Source organism: Bos taurus, chromosome 1 (assembly GCF_002263795.3).
Source record: "Bos taurus isolate L1 Dominette 01449 registration number 42190680 breed Hereford chromosome 1, ARS-UCD2.0, whole genome shotgun sequence".
Classification (NCBI taxonomy): domain Eukaryota; kingdom Metazoa; phylum Chordata; class Mammalia; order Artiodactyla; family Bovidae; genus Bos; species Bos taurus.
Window position 1 is genome coordinate 158,146,199 of NC_037328.1, and position 15,855 is coordinate 158,162,053.

Here is a 15,855-nt window from a genome sequence, read left to right on the forward strand (position 1 = left end):
ACTCCAGTACTCTTGCCTGGAAAACCCCATGGGCGGAGAGGCCTGGTAGGCTGCAATCCATGGGGTCGCTAAGTTGGACACAACTGAGCAACTTCACGTTTCACTTTCATGCACTGGAGAAGGAAATTGCAACTCACTCCAGTGTTCTTGCTTGGAGAATCCCAGGGACAGGGGAACCTGGTGGGATGCAGTCCATGGGGTCGCATAGAGTCAGACACGACTGAAGTGACTTAGTAGCATGAAGACCTACAAGACCTTCTAGAATGAACACCCCAAAAGACTATCATTTTCATTATAAGGGACTGGAATGCAAAAGTAGGAAGTTAAGAGATACCTGGAGTAACAGGCAATTTGATACTTGAAGCACAAAATGAAGCAGGTGAAAGTCTAACAGTTTTGCCAAGAGAACACACTTGTGAGTCATAGTGAGAGGGTAACAGGCAGGATGGCCAGGGAATTCCAGCAGAGGGAATAGGCTGCAAGTATCAGACATTTTTTTTTTTTCCCCTTCCTGAAGCGGCAGGAGGAAACAAACTCTCCATGGAAATGTTTTTCTTAAGCTATTGTTAATGAGACTATGTATTTGCTTTGGAATTTGCCTTTCTTCAAAATGATTCCACCTAAGACAAACTTGTTTTCCTTTTCTCAAACCTTGCGCTGATAATAGATCAACAAACCAGTGTTCATATCAACTGTTTCATGGCTGGGGGATGACACACCTCATGCCATTCTATCTCAAAAATGCATATTGTGGGAGAGGGGCCTGGTGAAACTCCATCAGCCTTGAGGCGTCTCTCTTATTTGATTAATGGCTTTCTAACAGATATAAAACATCTTGCTAAGACTAGCAGAGAGGGGAAGGCATTCTCCATCCCCCTTCTGCTGTCTGTGTCAGAAGCTTTCTCTGCCCTTTCTCACTTTAATAAAACTCTGTTACACAAAGGCTCTTGAGTGATCAAGCCTGGTCCCTGGTCCCAAAGTTAAATCTTCTTCTTTGGAGATCACAAATCCTACACCGTTCACCGTAAGCTATCATCTTGGGGGCTCATCCAGGATCTTCAGGACAAGGTAAGAACACTCAGAGCTCTAGTCTCTCTGTTTTCTCAGTATACACATTTTCTTCTGTACTTTACTGACTCTACGGTGCGCTTGTGTGTGTGATCGATTAAAAGACACACATGTGTGAAACAAGGGCTGTGTCCTAATCTGTGGTTCTGAGGTGACCTCATATGGCTTATGGCAGGAACCCTGTCAGGGGATTATACCAACCTGCCAATGCCAAGAGACACCCAATGTCCCTGTGAGGGAAGTTGCCAGAAATGGGCAAAGCATGTGGACCAAAATTTTCTTTCTCGGTCACTTTTCCCTGGTCTCTTTGACCATTCTGTAACTGCCTGGGAAAGTAGAACTACTAACCTAATCTGTCAGATCATAGACGTTCCAGAGAATTGTGATCCATGCTGTTACTATATAGTTTTACTTAAACCTGAAGTATGGAAGTGCCTAGCCTTGCTAGGAGCCAAAAGTTACAAGAGCATGTTTCAGAGCAAGGCTCTGAGGTTCCTCTAGCTCCAGGAACATCTCTCAGTCTGGAGGTCACTCTCTTGGATGTCTGCCTCAGGAGGCAGCGACCTGAAAGTGAGTCTTTGTCATGACTATGACTCCTATCTATATGGATAGAAGCACTGCTGGTGACCATGAGGTTTTCGAGGACACAGATCGGGAATTGCAGGATTTGGTCAAATTGGAAGTGCAATGGGCTTCTTCCTTTGGTAGTGCTAGCTCTTAGTGGACCAGAGGAGGCTCTCTGGTGGCTTTTGTCTCAACTCCCTAGACATTCCTTTTGTGAAATCTCTGGAAATGAACTGGAAGGATTGGCCCTAGTAGCTTGAGGACAAAAATCACTTTTTCCTCATTGGCCAAGCCTTTTGTTATTATATATACTGGCGTGGTGACACTCAGAAGGGGCATCTTGGTTGTTGCTTATCCCTTTATGACTACCATTTCTACTGTGGTCAGGACTGTACTCAGGAATGTGCATGGGCACACATAAGATGGAGGCTTCCCCTAGCAATACTAGCTTGGGAAATATTCTGAAAATCTACTGTGCTCCACCTAGGCAGCATCAGGGAAAAGGACAAATCAAACAAAGGTTTTTGTGGTATGGAACTAAATCAGTCTGGGATGCTGTCAGGTCTACCCCTGGTGCATCTCCACCCCACCTTGGTGGTAGAACTGGGAGAGATGAGTAAGATGCCTGCATTGGTAAGGGACAGACTAAGTCTGACCAGGGAAGGAAAGCTTCAGTGGAGAGTCTGTCTACACCCCCATCTAGAGCAGTGAAGGGCGCTTCTGGTGGAAAAAAAAAAAAAAAAAAAAAACAGCTGTGGATGCTGCTTTTTTCTCTTTTATAGATGGGAGCTAGCAGTTCAAGAACCACTCATTTAAAAATGTATTTCCTGAGACAAGTTTGATCCCCAGAGTTTAAAAAGACATTCCTGATCTTCTTCTGTGATACTGAATGGCCACAGTATCCTTTGGAAGATGGGGAAATGTTGACCTGTTGAAATATATCAATTATAACTGTTTTACAACTAGACTGGTTCTGTAGAAAATAAGGGAAATTGGTAGAAGTGACATATGTGTTGCTCTTTATTGCTCTCTGAGACATGCCAGACTTATGTCCTAAAGATACAGATTTGTGTGTGAAACCTTCAGCTCCCTCCAGCCCTCTTACCTGCCCCTGTATCTGGGGCTTCCAACTGAACAGGCTGAGTCAGGGCACCCTTCCAGGAGGGATTGCCTCAGTTTAGGTAGAAATTCAAACACAATGGTTGAGATTATTTAGAGTATCCAAAAAGCACATAGAATGGGAAAGACTAGAGATCTCTTCAAGAAAATGAGATACCAAGGGAACATTTCATGCAAAGATGGGCTCAATAAAGGACAGAAATGGTAGGGACCTAACAGAAGCAGAAGATATTAAGAAGAGGTGGTAAGAATACACAGAAGAACTGTACAAAAAAGATCTTCATGACCCAGATAAGTACAGTAGTGTGATCACTCACCTAAAGCCAGACATCCTGTAATGTGAAGTGAACTGGGCCTTAGGAAGCATCACTACGAACAAAGCTAGTGGAGGTGACGGAATTCCAGTTGAGCTAGTTCAAATCCTGAAAAATGATGCTGTGAAAGTGCTGCACTCAATATGCCAGCAAATTTGGAAAACTCAGCAGTGGCCACAGGATGGGAAAAAGTCAGTTTTCTTCAAATCCCCAAAAAAGGCAATGCCAAAGAATGTTCGAACTACTACACAATTGGACTCATTTCATACGCTAGTAAAGTAATGTTCAAAATTCTCCAAGCCAGGCTTTAGCAATATGTGAAAAGTGAACTTCAAGATGTTCAAGCTGGTTTTAGGAAAGGCAGAGGAACAAGAGGTCAAATTGCTAACATCTGCTGGATCATGGAAAAAGTAAGAGAGTTCCAGAAAAACATTTATTTCTGTTTTATTGACTATGCCAAAGCCTTTGACTGTGTAGATCACAATAAACTGTGGAAAATTCTAAAAGAGATGGGAATACCAGACCACCTGACCCGACTCTTGAGAAATTTGTATGCAGGTCAGGAAGCAACAGTTAGAACTGGACATGGAACAACAGAATGGTTGCAAATAGGAAAAGGAGTACATCAAGCCTGTATATTGTCACCCTGCTTATTTGACTTCTATGCAGAGTATATCATGAGAAACGCTGGGCTGGAAGAAGCACAAGCTGGAATCAAGATTGCTGGGAGAAATATAAATAACCTCAGATATGCAGATGACACCACCCTTATGGCAGAAAGTGAAGAAGAACTCAAGAGCCTCTTGATGAAAGTGAAAGGGGAAAGTGAAAAAGTTGGCTTAAAGCTCAACATTCAGAAAACTAAGCTCATGGCATCCGGTAACATCACTTTATGGCAAATAGATGGGGAAACAGTGGAATCAGTGGCTGACTTTATTTTTCTGAACTCCAAGATTGCTGCAGATGGTCATTGCAGCCATGAAATTAAAAGACGCTTACTCCTTTGAAGGAAAGTTATGACCGAACTACATAGCATATTTACAAGCAGAGACATTACTTTGCCAACAAAGGTCCATCTAGTCAAGGCTATGGTTTTTCCAGTGGTCATGTATGGATGTGAGAGTTGGACTATAAAGAAAGCTGAGTGCCAAAGAATTGATGCCTTTTAATGGTGATGTTGGAGAAGACTCTTGAGAGTCCCTTGGACTGGAAGGAGATCAAACCAGTCCATCCTAAAGGAGACCAGTCCTGGTTGTTCATTGGAAGGACTGATGTTGAAGCTGAAACTCCAGTACTTTGGCCACCTGATGAGAAGAGCTGACTCATTTGAAAAGACCATGATGCTTGGAAAGATTGAGGACAGGAGGAGAAGGGGACAACAGAGGATGAGATAGTTGGGTGGCATCACTGACTCGATGGACATGGGTTTGTGTAGACCCCGGGAGTTGGTGATGGACGGGGAGGCCTGGCATGCTGCGGTTCATGAAATCACAAGGAGTGGACACGACTGAGCGACTGAACTGAACTGAACTGAAAAAGTACATAGCAGCCTTTACAAGACTATTTCTACTTTATGAGCTTACTTGGGGTAATGTAATGCATGTCTTGGGACAGATGCTGATTCCTGACTTGAGAATTCATTTTGGGGGAAGCTACTACTTTTGGAGATGAATGCCTTGAACGTGAGACAAGGGGAAAGAGGGAACATGAAATAGCCCTCCTTCCTACTGGGAGCCAAATGGTTCCCATAACAGAACCACTTTGCCAGATGTATTCTTGTAGGACTCAAGTGAGCATATGCTAAGAGTTTAAAACTATGCCAAATTGGCAAACATAGAACAGGAAGAGAAGGAAGCTCCTGGTAAATTCCTAGATAGACAATGGGAGGCTCTCCACAAGTTTACTGATATTGACCTTGAAAGTACAAAAGGGGGAATGATCTTAAAAGATAGGTTTCTCACTCAGTCAACTTCAGGTACCTGCCATAAGTTATGAAAACAGGTGTTTGGACCAAATCAGTCTTTAAAAACCTGTTGCAACTCACTCAAGTGGTATATTAAGGTAGAGAATATGAGGAGGAAAATAGGGGAAAAAAAAAAAAAAGAACCAGACAAAAGACTGAAGCTCCAACAATGGTTGTTAGACATGCTCTGAAACAGCCTGAGGAAAACTACCCAGAGGAACCCAGATGAAAAGGGATGGACTTGTTATTACTGTGGAAAGGAGGGGCATCTCAATTGCCCTCAGGCATCTAAGCTGCCACCCCTGACTCAATGTCCGGACTGCAAAGGACTACACTGGAGAAGAGACTGTCCTCCAAGGTGTAGGCCCCAGGGTTTGGACTCTCTAGACAATCAGGACTGAAGGTGCCCAAGGGTCCCCACATAAGTCCCCATCCTAATTACACCTGAGGAACCCCAGGTATTAATGATGGTGGAGGACCAATTAGCTGATTTTTTGGGGGCACAGGGACAACTTTCTCTGGGCTCACTGAGGCCCTGGTCCACTTTCCTCCTGATCCACTACTGTAATGGGGCTTTCTGGATGAGCCAAATGCTATTATGGCAGTCATCCTTTAAGTGGCAACTGGGATTCTGTGCTGTTTCTAATCTTGCCAGAGTCTCCCTCACCCGTTCTGGGGAAGGATATACTGAACAAGGTCCAGGCCTCTGTTTTCATGAATATGGAACCAGTTCTTTTTAATGGAACAAACTGTAAATCCTGGAGTGTAGACTGATAAAAAAATTGTGGGTCAAGTACAAAATGCTATTCCTGTAGTTGTCAAGCTCAAAGACCCACACTTATTTTCACATCAAAAGCAGTACCCACTAAAGTCCAAGGTTGATGAATGGGCAAAATCTTACTGCACTGATTTCTCATGATGTAAGAGGGATCTTAAACTCTAAAGTTCAGAGCAACAATGCTCCACCTTTAATGTTCCTGTAAAAAAGGGAGTGCCAAAAGCTTGAGAAATACAGCTGTTCCTGGAGACCCCAATCTTCAAGAAAAGTTGAAAAGGCTAATGACATTTTTAAGAGACATCTGTGTAGTTTGATTGAGGAAACACAAGATAGTTAGTTTAAATTTTAACTCATAGCTTTAATGAGGGCTTGAATTGCCCCTAAAAAGAAAGGACTATCCCTATGGCAGGCCGTTTTTGTGCACAGATATTGTCATAGATTCTAACGCCTTAGAGTCAACTATGTGACTCAGCTTTCAGCTTTTCAACAGACATTACAAGAACTCCGGGAGATGACCCCGACCCAGCCTCCATAATTGGTTTAATTGCTGGGTCTGTGGAGCACTCCCCTCCTCATCAATTAAAGGTTTAACAGGGTGGGTTTCTCCACTTTAAGGAAAGGACTTTCTTCAACTCTGAGAATACATTCACCAACAACGTCATCATATGTGACACCTCTTCTTGATCTGATGACATCTAACAATCCTAAGACGGACTGGTATAAATATGGACATAATGTGACTTTTAATTTTGATTATGGTTTAACATGGTTTAATGACTATTTTGCCTTACGTCTGTAACTGTAACTGGATTTATTTCTAATTGTCTGAAGACTTTTAAAGTACAAATGGTTGTCCAGGCTCATATGAGTGCCAGAATCTCCTCCAACTATTACTTGGGGCCCCTGGATCAAGACCCTAAATATGAGGGTTAGGAGAATATGTTGCCTCAACAATTTAGGGACCACAGCCCTCAATGAAAACAATGCCCCTTTCCCTTGGTGACATAATTATCCTAAAAGAAAAGAGAGGAATGAGAGGATAACAGCCAGGAAGGGCAGGGGTCTCCAAAGGGAGGAAATAGACTGCAAGTCTCAGACATTTCTTATCTCTTCCTTAAGTGGCAGGAGGAAACAGACTCTTCATGGAAATGTTTTTCTTAAGCTATGCTAATGAAACTATGTATTTGCTTTGGAATTTGCCTTTCTTCAAAATGGTTCCACCTAAGACTACCTTTTTTCCTTTCCTCAAACCTTGCACTGATAATAGCTCAACAAACCAGGATTCATATCAATTGTTTCATGGCTGGGGGATGACATACCTCGTGACATTCCATTTCAAAAATGCATACTGTGGGAGAAAGCCCTGGTGAAACTCCATCAGCCTTGAGGCGTCTCTCTTATTTGATTAATAGCTTGCTTTCTAACAGACATAAAACAGATTGCTAAAACAAGTGGGAAGCAGGGGAGGGCATTCTCCACCCCCCTTCTGCTGTCTGTCAGAAGCTTTCTCTGTCTTTTCTCACTTTAATAAAACTCTGCCACACAAAAGCTCTTGAGTGATCAAGCCTGGTCCCTGGTCCCAAACCTAAACCTTCTTCTTTGGAGATCATGAATCCAACACTGCTCACTGTAAGCTGTCAATAGCAACCACACTTTCCAGTAGCACAAGAGAAGACTCTACACATGGACATCACAGATGGGTCAACACCGAAATCAGACTAATTTCATTCTTTGCAGTCAAAGATGGACAAGCTCTATACAGTCAGCAAAAACAAGACCAGGACCTGACTGTAACTCAGATCATGAACCCCTTATTGCCAAATTCAGACTTAAATTGAAGAAACTAGGGAAAACCACTAAACCATTGAGGTATGACCTAAATCAAATCCCTTGCAATTATGCAGTGGAAGTGACAAGTAGAGTCAAGGGATTAGATCTCATAGTGTGCTTGAAGAACTATGGATGAGGTTCATGACATTGTACAAGAGGCAGTGAACAAGAACATCCCCAAGAAAAAGAAATACAAAAAGGTAAAATGGTTGTCTGAAGAGGTCTTACAAATGGCTGTGGGAAGAAGAGACACTAAAGGCAAAGAGAAAAGGAAAGACATACCCATCGGAATGCAGAGTTTCAAAGAATAGCAAGGAGAGATAAGAAAGCCTTCCTCAGTGATCAATGCAAAGAAATAGAGAAAAATAATAGAATGGGAAAGACTTCAAGAAAATTAAAGATACCAAGGGGATATTTCAGGCAAAGATGGGCACAATAAAGGACAGAAATGGTATGGACCTAACAGAAGCAAAAGATATTAAGAAGAGGTGGCAAGAATACACAGAACTATACAAAAAAAAAAAAGATCTTCATGACCTAATGACCTAGATAGGAATAATCGTGTGATCACTCACCTAGAGCCAGATATCCTAGAAAGCAAAGTCAAGTGGGCCTTGGGAAGCATCACTTCAAACAAAGGTAGTGGAAGTAATGGAATTCCAGTTGAGCTATTTCAAATCCTAGAAGATGATTCCTTGAAATTGGTGCACTCATTATGCCAGCAAATTTGGAAAACTCAGCAGTGGCCACAAGACTGGAAAAGGTCAGTTTTCATTTCAATCCCAAAGAAAGGCAATGCCAAAATATATTCAAACTACTGCACAATTGAACTCATCTCACAAGCTAGCAAAGTAATGCTTAAATTCTCCAAGCCTGACTTCAACAGTACGTGAACCATGAATTTCCAGATGTTCAAACTGGTTTTGGAAAAAGCAGAGGAACCAGAGATCAAATTGCCAGCATCCCTTGGATCAATGAAAAAGCAAGTGAGCTCCAGAAAAACATCTACTTCCGCTTTATTGACTATGCCAAAGCCTTTGCCTGTGTGGATCACAAAAAACTGTGGAATATTCTTCAAGAGATGGGAATACCAGACCACCTTATCTGACTCCTGAGAAATCTGTATGCAGGTCAAGAAGGAGCAGATAGAACTGGACAGGGAACAACACACTATTTCCAGATAGGAAAAGGAGTACATCAAGGCTTTTTTTTTTTTTTTTTAATTGTCACCCTGCTTATTTAACTTATATGCAGAGTATCTCATGTGAAATGCCAGCCTGGATGAAGCACAAGCTAGAATCAAGATTGTTGGGAGAAATTTCAATAACCTCAGATATGCAGAAGATAGCACCCATATGGCAGAAAGGAAAGAAGAACTAAAAAGCCTCTTGATGAAAGTGAAAGAGGAGAGTGAAAGAGCTGGCTTATGACTCAGCTTTCAGAAAACTAAGATCATGACATCTGGTCCCATCACTTCATGGCAAATAGATGGGGAAAAAATGGAAACAGTGACAGAGTTTATTTTCTTGGGCTCCAAAATCACGGCAGATATTGACTGGAGCCATGAAATTGAAAGATGCTTGCTCCTTGGAAGAAAAGCTATGACCAACCTAAGAAGTATATTAAGAAGCAGAGACAGTACTTTGCCATCAAAGATCTGTCTTGTCAAAGCTATGGCTTTTCCTGTAGTCATGTATGGATTGAGAGTTGGACTATAAAGAAAGCTGAGCAATGAAGAATTGATGCTTTTGAACTGTGGTGTTGGAGAAGACTCTTGAAAATCCCTTGGACAGCAAGGAGAGCCAACCAGACCATCCTAAAGGAAATCAGTCCTGAATATTCATTGGAAGGACTGTTCCTGAAGCTGAAATTCCAACGCTTTGGCCACCTGATGCAAAAGAACTGACTCATTTTGGAAGAACCTGAGGCTGGGAAAGTTTGAAGACAGGAGGAGAAGGGGATGACAGAAGATGAGATGGTTGGATGACATCACCGACTCGATGGACATGTTTGAGTAAACTCTGGGAGTTGGTGATGGACAGGGAAGCCTGGCATGTTGCAGTCCATAGGGTCGCAAAGAGTCAGATATGACTGTGTGACTGAACTGAAATAAAACAATCTAGTAAAATATTATTTACTTGAAAAAAAATTAGAAAAAGTATAGATAAACTTGACTTCTAAATTTCTAGTTTCTGAATAAGCAAGGATTAATTAATAACCAATTAGGGTGCTTACAGAAAGTATCCTAATGTGGGATTTTCACTTAATTATAATAGTTACTAACTACTTATGAAAAACACAATAGCAGATTATTTTGATTATTTATTTAGTTATTATTATAACTATTATAATATTTTTATAATTTTGGAATTATTTTCAGGTGAGATTTAAGCTTACCTCTTTCAGAAAGAATTTGAAATTTAAAACGTGACAGTTTTTATCAAATGAAAAAGTTAAATTAAATAAGTCACTTCAGTTCAAATGGCAGAGTAGAAGGACATCTGCCCATCTGCTATGAGAGCACCAAAACTGCAACTACCTGTTGAACCTGTTGATCCACACAAGGACACTGAAGTACCACTAAGAAAAGGATACCCCACATCTAAAGTCAAAGAAGCTGCAACAAATGGTAGGAGAGGTGCAAACATCATAAAAATCTCATTCTATAACCACCATTTAGATGACCCAAAATCTGGAAGTTCTCCCACTGTTATGAAGATGCTGAGCCTCATGCCAGGCTTCAAAGCCTGGGGATCTGGCAAAGGGACTGGAAATCCCCAGGGAATATGACTTTGAAGCCTTGTGGCATTTGATTTCAAGATTTCCACAGGACTGGGAGAAATAGATACTCCACTCTTGGAGGGCACAAAGAAAATCTTGTGTGCACCAAGACTCAGGGGAAAGGAGTAAGTGACCAGACAAGAGACTGAACCAGACCTTACCTGCTAGTGTTGGTGGGTCTCCTGTGGAGGTATGGGTTGGCAGTAGCTCACCATGAGGATGGACACACTGGCAGTAGCTGGACTCCTTTGGCATAGGTACTCTTAGAAGTCACAATTAACCCTACCACAGAGCCCATAAATCCTAGGGCTTGGTCCCCTCAGGTCAAACAGGGTGGAGCACAACCCCAACTATCAGCAGTTAACTGTATTAAAGTTATACTGGACATAGCATTGCCCACCAGAGCAAGATCTAGTTTTCAAACCAGGAAGATAATACAAGACTTTTAGCCTCATCTACCAGAACACAGACAGAAAAAGCAAGAAGAACCACAATCCCTCAGCAACTAGAACCAAAATCACATTACAGGAAATTAACCAGGATGAAAAAGCAGAGGGTTTTTGTCCCAGATTAAGGGATAAGATAAAACCCCAGAAAAACAGCTAAATGAAATGGAGACAGGAAAACTTCCAGAAAAAGAATCCAGAATAATGATAGTGAAGATGATCCAGGATCTCGAAAAAAAGATGGAGACAAAAATCAAGAAGATACAAGAAATGATTTCCAAAGACCTAAAAGAACTAAAGAGCAAGCAAAGAGAGATGAACAATATATTAGAAGAAATCAATAACAGAATAACTAATGCAGATAAGTGACCTGGAGGACAGAATACTGGAAATCACAGCTACAGAACAAAATATAAGAAAAAAGATTGGAAAAAGATGAAGACAGCCTAAGAGACCTCTGGGACAACACTGAATACATGAACATTCACATTATAGGGGTCTCAGAAAGAGGAGAGAGAGAGAAAGGACCTAAGAAAATATTTGAAGAAATAATAGCTGAAAACATCCCTAACATGGAAAAAGGAAATATTCAATGAAATCCAAGAGATGCAGAGGGTCCTGGGTAGGACAGACATATGGAGGAATACACCAAGACACATAGTAATCAAAATAATGAAAATTAAGACAAAGATCAAATACAAAAAGCAACACGGGAAAAACAACAAATAACATACAAGGGAATTTACATAAGGTTATCAGTTGATTTCTCAACAGAAACTCTATAAGCCAGAAGGGAATGGCAGGATATGTCTAAAGTGATGAAAGAGAAGAACCTGCAACCAAGATATTCTAACCAGCAAGACTCTCATTCAGATTTGATGGAGAAATCAAAAGCTTTCCAGACCAGCAAAAGTTGAGAGAATTCAGTACAACCAAACCAGCTTTACAACAAATACTAAAGGAATTTCTCTAGACAAGAAATACAAGAGAAGGAAGACAATTTCACAAAATAACTCCCCGCCCCCCCACCAAAAGAAAAGAAAGAAAATGGTAATGGGATCATCAGATCAGATCAGATCAGATCAGTTGCTCAGTCGTGTCCGACTCTTTGCGATCCCATGAATTGCAGCATGCCAGGCCTCCCTGTCCATCACCAACTCCTGGAGTTCACGCAGACTCACGGTCCATTGAGTCAGTGATGCCATCCAGCCATCGAATCTCTGTCGTCCCTTTCTCTTGCCCCCAATCCCTCTCAGCATCAGAGTCTTTTCCAATGAGTCAACTCTTCTCATGAGGTGGCCAAAGTACTGGAGTTTCAGCTTTAGCATCATTCCTTCCAAAGAAATCCCAGGGCTGATCTCCTTTAGGATGGACTGGTTGGATCTCCTTGCAGTCCAAGGGACTCTCAAGAGTCTTCTCCCAACACCACAGTTCAAAAGCATCATTCTTCGGCTTCTCAGCCTTCTTCACAGTCCAACTCTCACATCCATGCATGACCACAGGAAAAACCATAGCCTTGACTAGACGGACCTTTGTTGGCAAAGTAATGTCTCTGCTTTTCAATATGCTATCTAGGTTTGGTCATAACTTTCCTTCCAAGGAGTAAGAGTCTTTTAATTTCGTGGCTGCAGTCACCATCTGCAGTGATTTTGGAGCCCAGAAAACTAAAGTCTGACACTGTTTCCACTGTTTCCCCATCTATTTCCCATGAAGTGATGGGACCGGATGCCATGATCTTCGTTTTCTGAATGTTGAGCTTTAAGCCAACTTTTTCACTCTCCACTTTCACTTTCATCAAGAGGCTTTTTAGTTCCTCTTCACTTTCTGCCATAAGGGTGGTGTCATCTGCATATCTGAGATTATTGATATTTGTCCTGGCAATCTTGATTCCAGCTTGTGTTTCTTTCAGTCCAGTGTTTCTCATAATGTACTCTGCATGTAAGTTAAATAAACAGGGTGACAATATACAGCCTTGATGTACTCTTTTCCTATTTGGAACCAGTCTGCTGTTCCATGTCCAGTTCTAACTGTTGCTTCCTGACCTGCATACAAATTTCTCAAGAGGCAGATCAGGTGGTCTGGTATTCTCTTTCAGAATCTCTTTCGGAATTTTCCACAGTTTATTTTGATCCACACATATCACTAATTTCCTTAAAATACAGTGGATTAAATGCACCAAACAATACAGAGAACAGGTGGGCATGTGAGAACATGTGCATGCATGCACTTCCACTTACCACATCAGTCTACATAACACCCTAAATTACATGTAATTATTTTATATTGTTAAGTTAATAATGTTTCCATTATGGCTTACAATTGTAATTATCTTTTTTTTTTTTTTTTTGGTCTGGCTAATAATTGTGAAAACTGATAAACATATTTTACTATAGTGATTATGTAACTATTATTCACTTCATACCATTGTATCATGATTGGTCAACAGAAATCAATAGAATTCTATATAACCAAAACTACTGTTTACTAGGAAAGCTTGTAACCACTTTTTAAAATCCAGATGCATAACAGAATTATCTTGGAATTGTTTGAAAAATACAAATGCCCAGGTACTGCTATTCTTCTCCAAAGCACTAGATGCATTCTAATGAATAGTTAAATGGACAACATCATGATCTTTTATCTAGTTGTTTTACTTTTCTATTTCATATTCAATGATTTCATTTCATTTAGTTTATGTTTTCAATTTCCAAATCTTTTCATTTTAATGTTGTTTTTTTTTCTCAAGGACTTTTATCAGGGTATAGTAGAAAAAGCTTGTGCTGCTTGCGGTGTGTGTGTGTGTGTGTTGTGTATTACATATATATATTAATGTTAATATTAATATATGTGTAGTTTAGAAAATTTATGAATTCTTTGCTTTAACTTTAAAAAAAAATTGTATTGATATATTTACTTCCACTTGTTTGACCCTTAGTGTGAAGAGAATGCTAGATTTCTAATAAGTATTTCACTGCCAAACTTTGATATAGTTCCATGTATTTTGGCATCTAGTACTACTGCAAAAAGTATAGAAAATTATTGTCTCAGTGATTTTAAAAATAATTGAATGAGGCTTGACACTTCTAGTCCAATTCTGAGAATATAAAGAAATACTATGCTATTAATAAATGTAAAATTAACAAGTGATACAGTATTATAACTAAAGTACAGATTTGTTCAGATTTCACAAAGTTTCATGCTAGTGTCCCTTATTTGTTTCCATACCTTATTCAAGACTCCATGTTGCATTTAATTGCATGGAGCAGCTTCAGTTGCATGCAAAAATCCTGGAAAATTCTCTTTTCATTTTTATTGCATTACAAGTATTTTTCTAATTTTCTGTGCCATGGCTTCTTAGATACACCCTTTATTTAAAAGTGGACATTCAATTTCCAATTAATGGGATTTTGTTTAAAGTATCTTTAATATTAATGACTCATTTTGCTACTAACTTCTCATTTAAATGTTTTCTTTCTCTGCAATCATACTGTTATTGTTTTTTGTTTGTTTGTTTGTTTGTTTTTCAGTCTAAGTTTGTTGAGGCTTTCGATGGCTAAGTTGAAGATCTCTCTTAGTAAATGTCACATTGGCACTTGAAAATATGGGAATATCTTTTTGATATTGGTTGCTAACATAATTCACATGATAAGAGAACAAACTCTGTATGATGTCAACACCCTTTAGACTACGAGATTTTTACACCTTGTTTTATGTCCCTGGGCTTCCCTTGTTTGTCAGACAGTAAAGAAACTGTCTGAAATGCAGGAGACCCCACATTTGCTCCCTGGGTTGGAGAAGATTCCTGGAGAAGTAAATGGCAACCTACTTCAGCTTCTTATGCCCAGAGAATCTCCATGTACAGAGAAGCCTTGTGGGTTTACAGTCCATGGTCTCAAAGAGTCAGACACAACTGCATTCATAAACACTTTCTCTTTTCACTTTCACATAAGTTCATGGATATGTTCCAGTGTCTCCTACTTCACAGTTTTATGGGACATTTGAATAGATTTTTTATCCTATTGTTTGTGAAAATTGTATAACATCTTTAATTATGTTTAAATTGGTTACAGTGCTTTTCTTGGACAAATATATATCCTTCTACTTCTCTGCTAATTTTCTCTATTAACTTTTTTTTTTTTTTCTCCTATAACTTTGAGAGTTATATAGTTGATAACTCAAACAAAATGTTTAATTTATCTACTAAAAAAAAAATGCATATAACTAGTAAAACTATATGAACTTGGTCTGTAATTTCGCCAAGCCCTTAAATGTGTTATCATACTTTCATAAATTCAAGACAAAAGTATAAAATAGAAAGCAAAACAATGTAAAGAGAAAAATTAGAAATACATATTAAAATAAATAGAATTCATTATTAATATGAATAGTCATAAAAATTTGTATCCAGGATTGTGATCATTTATGTTGATAAATAATAATAAATTAAAACTAGCTAAGTTTCTTTGTAACATGGCTGAATGACATACAATGAAGAATTTAGTTTTTGTCCCGTTCCCATTACACCACAAAATTTGGTAAGATAAATCTAAGTGTAATTCCATTAAGATGGCTAGAAGTTATAGAGAAAGAAAAATTATATGTCAAATATATCTGATAGCAGAATATAACAATATGAAAAAAATACTGCAACAGCTCTATAGTTCACAGAAAGTATAGGAGATACGTCCATGATCAAAAGCTTTTCTGGGTCAGTACAGTATATACATGCTAATATCAATACCATTACTAGAATGTAATGCTATAAAAATAAAAATTATAGTATCAAAAATAAGTTAAAAACATTAATATAACATTAAATATCCTAGTGATATAAATACCTCTTATCAATATATTAAGGAAAATCAGTAAGAAGTCGTACCTATTAATAATGGGCATCTCTCTCCTCAGCTGCATACAAAATCGCCTGCAATGATGAAGGACCTGGGTTGGAAGATCCCCTGGAGAAGGGAAGGCTCCCCAATCTCTCTCGTT